Here is a 4326-nt window from a genome sequence, read left to right as displayed (position 1 = left end):
ACTGAATCATCTTCCCAGGTTCTGTGTTTACCATGACGTTTAGGGGAAGATGGAGGATACATGTTTGATTCATCTATGCCAGATGAACTTACTGAGAATTGATTGACACGGTTATCCTTTGTTCTATTAAAATAAGTGAGAGTCCGAGGAGAGATAGGAGATTGAACAAATAAGTGATCTTCTCTACCCCAGACAGTAAAGTCAGCAGGATCAACCGTATCATCATCTGGTTTTGCACCCAGCTCAACCACCTTGGCTGGGTCTTCAATGCGTGTGTCACCCAGCAGCACACTTCCGGCTGGGTCTTCTTTCTCAGCACTCCTTGCTGAGTCTTCAGTACCAGCTGATTGATTAGTATCAGCTGGCACAACTATCACAGTATCTTCATCAGCTGCCTCAAATAGGGGTCCTTTCCTGAGGGGCTGGTTATCCCTTGGAGTGGATTTCACCCTTTGTTTGTCAATAGGCTTAGGTTCAGCTGATGGTTCTTGTATTGATACTGGTTCTTGTGGAGACAGATAGGGAATAATAGCAAGATGCTCCCCCTGAGTATCATCAACGTCAAGATTGATTATTTCTGTTGGTTGTTGCTGTGTAGCTGGCTGAGCAGTGGATGTTGGTCGAGGAGATGAGCTGGTTTCTAACACAGCACCTAACCATTTCATAAAAATATCATCTCTAACTCCTCCCCCTGATCCAGTAGATGCAAGATAATCTTTCATTTCTTCTGGAGTCATTCGTTTAATTCTGTCTGCACGCTCAGCATACAACTTTGCCCTCTTTTTGTCGTATTTGATCATGAACTTGGCATTTCTTTTTCGTGCTTCCTTTTTGTAGAGATCAATGCCAGTCAGGTCATCATCAATGTCCTTCTTTTGTTGGGTCAGCCATCTCCTATGATTAATTTTGTGGCGTTTAAGAGCAACATAGGCATCTCATTTGACATTGAAGGCATCATTTAAGTCTTGTTGTCTCTTCTGATATCTCTCAAGGTTTATTTTCATTTTCCTTTCAATAGACTGAGAGACAAGAAGAGCTTTAGCAACAGCCATATCAGAAACATCACTAGGCTTACTGCCAGAACCAATATCATCCACTGATGTGACAGACTCACTGAGTTGAGATTCACCAGCTGTAACATTCTGCCTTTTTCCGTTTTCTTTTCCGTTATACTAATTTAAACTCCGTTATATGTTTATAACATCTCCCGTTAATACGCGTTTTAAAATATTCCGTTTAGGTATTTTCCGCACCCGACTACAAACTCGAGGGACTAAAATTGACACGGGGCAAACTAGTTGACTAGGTCACCTAGTCCACCCCAATCACCACCATTCAACCATCTCTCTCTCTCTCTCTCTCTTTCTCTCTAGCAAGAACACACCCAATTTCCAAATTCATTCAATCATCATCTAAATTCGATCTAGGAGGCTTACAACAAAATAAATTACATATTCGTGATCCTCTCTTCATCCTCTTCGTTTTGGTACCAACTTCATCTCGTTTGGGTAACATTTCTAAAACACTAGTTTTCTTTAAATTTGTGTTCTTGACTTAAAAGTATGTTAATTAGTGTCTATGGCTCATTGTGATGTCGTGTATGTAATTTGTATGCTCGATTTGTTGTTTTTGGTGTAACTAGTTCATTATGAAAATTTCTTGCTAAATCCTTGATTTTGGATGATCAAATGTTATTAGATTGTTAATGTGCATGTTTTAAAAGTGTTACTAGTATCATTAGCTTCATTTTGATGTATAGATTGATTAAAGAAACTTCATAAACGCGATTATTGATTTTGTGAACTTTTGGTTAGGGTTGACAACTCTTAAAACGAACTTTTGATTCGTTGAATGCTTGTTAATGTTATTGATAAGTGTTTAGTTGTATTACATGTTTCATTACCTTCAAAACGGCATATCATATGTATAAATTGGATTCCCGAAACTTAAATTGCAATTGATAAACTTGAAACTTGAAAATAAACCTCTATTGATCACTTGACGGGATTTCGGTTATAGTATATGATGTTTTTGCTTGATGAAAAGTGCTTAGTTGCGTTCCTTGTCGAAAGAGCTTTCCGATGATATAAAATACATGTTCTAATTGTTTGCGGATCATAAAATGTGATTGTTTGTGTGTTGGTTCGTCCATTTGAGGAATACAGCAAACAGGGCCTGGAAACCGATCAGGACGCCGTCCAGATACTGGGGACGCCGTCCCACCTTTTGAACCTAGACGCCGTCTAGGATATCAGGACGCCGTCCCACCCTTCATTGTGGGACGCCGTCTAGCCATTTGGGACGCCGTCCCATTGTACTAAAACTGGCTGTTTGCTTTGGTCATTTGACATAAAAATGTTTGCTATGCTACGGACCTCCGATTAACATGAAACTTGGCCAACATGCTCATATATGATTATATAACTTAGAAAAATTGTCGGATACCCAACCCGACCCCGTTGACTTTTCTGTTGACTTTGACCCGACCAAGTTGACTTTTAATCAAACTTAACCAAATAATTGTGCAATCGTTCTAACATGTTTTTATACTTGTACCTTGCATGAAACATGACAATTTGATTCACATGCTATTATGATCGAGTCTTAACGAGCCATAGGACTAATTGAACATCTTTGACCTATCGTGTTTACCGTTATTGATACAAACCTATTGTTTAGGTCAAGACTAGCATTGTTCTTTGCACACGTTTACTTGTCGAAGTACTTTACTACTCGTGCACTCAAGGTGAGATCATAGTCCCACTTTTACTCTTTTTGAACTTACATTTGGGATGAGAAAACATAAACATTTCTTTACTAAGTGAACACAAGTACAGGAAAACAAACATTCTACATACGAGTTTAGAACAAAATCCTCAATTCGATTATCATTAGTTACACTTGCCGGGTGTAAGCGAGAACTTATGTTGTATGGATCCATATGGGTTTGACAAACCCTCATTCAAACGGTTCGCTACCGTTTACGAATGAAATATATTTTCGAGAAACAGTGTATGTTCTACCACTAAGTGATGGGGTTCTATGGAAGGAATGTTAAGCATTGATAATTGGGTGCTCGTGAAACAAACTTTTGGAATGTATTACTATTATTTCATTGATGCAAATCTTGTGGTTCACTTGTACTTACTTACTTAAACCTATGATTTCACCAACGTTTTCGTTGACAGATTTCTATGTTTTTCTCAGGTCCTTGAACGATACATGATACATGCTTCCGCTCATTATTTTGATACTTGCATTGGATGTCGAGTATATATGCATACATGGAGCGTCTTTTGGATACTTTTAAATTGTGTCGCATAAGTTTCATTTGTACTTAAAATTTGTATCGTAACTTGTGGTGGAACTATTCTTGTAAACTTGAACAACCTTTACATTTGAAATAAATGCGACATATCTTTTGGTCAAACGTTGTTTTAAAGACTTATGACCACGTAACGGGACCTAAGTAGACGGCGCCGTCAATGACGATTTGGTCGGGTCGCTACAGATGGTATCAGAGCGTTGGTTGTAGGGATTTAGAGTTCATTAGTGTCAACCCCGAGTCATAGGGTACATTGGTGAGTCTAGACTACAACCGGCATATAGACTTGAAGTAGGAATTACTTGACTACTTGTGCATTTATACTCGAACGCTTCTACTCATATCTACTCTTAGTTCATCTTAATCTCACGTTGTTTAATTTGATTGACACGCCACCTTGACTATATGAAATGATGTCGAATGCACATATGAATCAGGGTAATATAATTTCCGGGATTATATTACGGTGACTCATATGAACGTTCTGACATTATGACATAAAGAATTTAAGGCGAGTCGAGGAAAAAAAAAAAAAAAAAAACTTCTCTTTATCTTTATTCTATATCACGGTTAGTATTATTGAGAATGCTAATCAATGATATTCTTGTGTCTTGAAGGAACAATGGCTCCTCGTCGTGTACGCCGCAATGAAACTCCCGAACAAGCTCTCGAACGGATGATAGCCACCGCCGTAGATGCGGCCATGGCCGGTCACTCATCCAACAACAATAATAATAACAACCACAACAACAACAACAACAACAACAATGGAGCCGGAAACTCAAACGAGGGATGCTCCTATAAAGCTTTCATGGGGTGCAAACCTCACACTTTTGATGGAACCGGGGGACCGGTCGTGCTCACCCGATGGTTTGAGCAAACGGAAGCCGTCTTTAGCATAAGCGGTTGTCGGGACCAAGACAAGGTCAAATACTCCACTCACACCTTCGCCGGTGTCGCTCTTACATGGTGGAATACTTATGTACAATCGGTGGGTACCG

Source organism: Rutidosis leptorrhynchoides, chromosome 7 (assembly GCF_046630445.1).
Source record: "Rutidosis leptorrhynchoides isolate AG116_Rl617_1_P2 chromosome 7, CSIRO_AGI_Rlap_v1, whole genome shotgun sequence".
In the NCBI taxonomy this organism is placed as follows: Eukaryota; Viridiplantae; Streptophyta; class Magnoliopsida; order Asterales; family Asteraceae; genus Rutidosis; species Rutidosis leptorrhynchoides.
Note: the sequence above shows the minus strand (reverse complement) of the source record.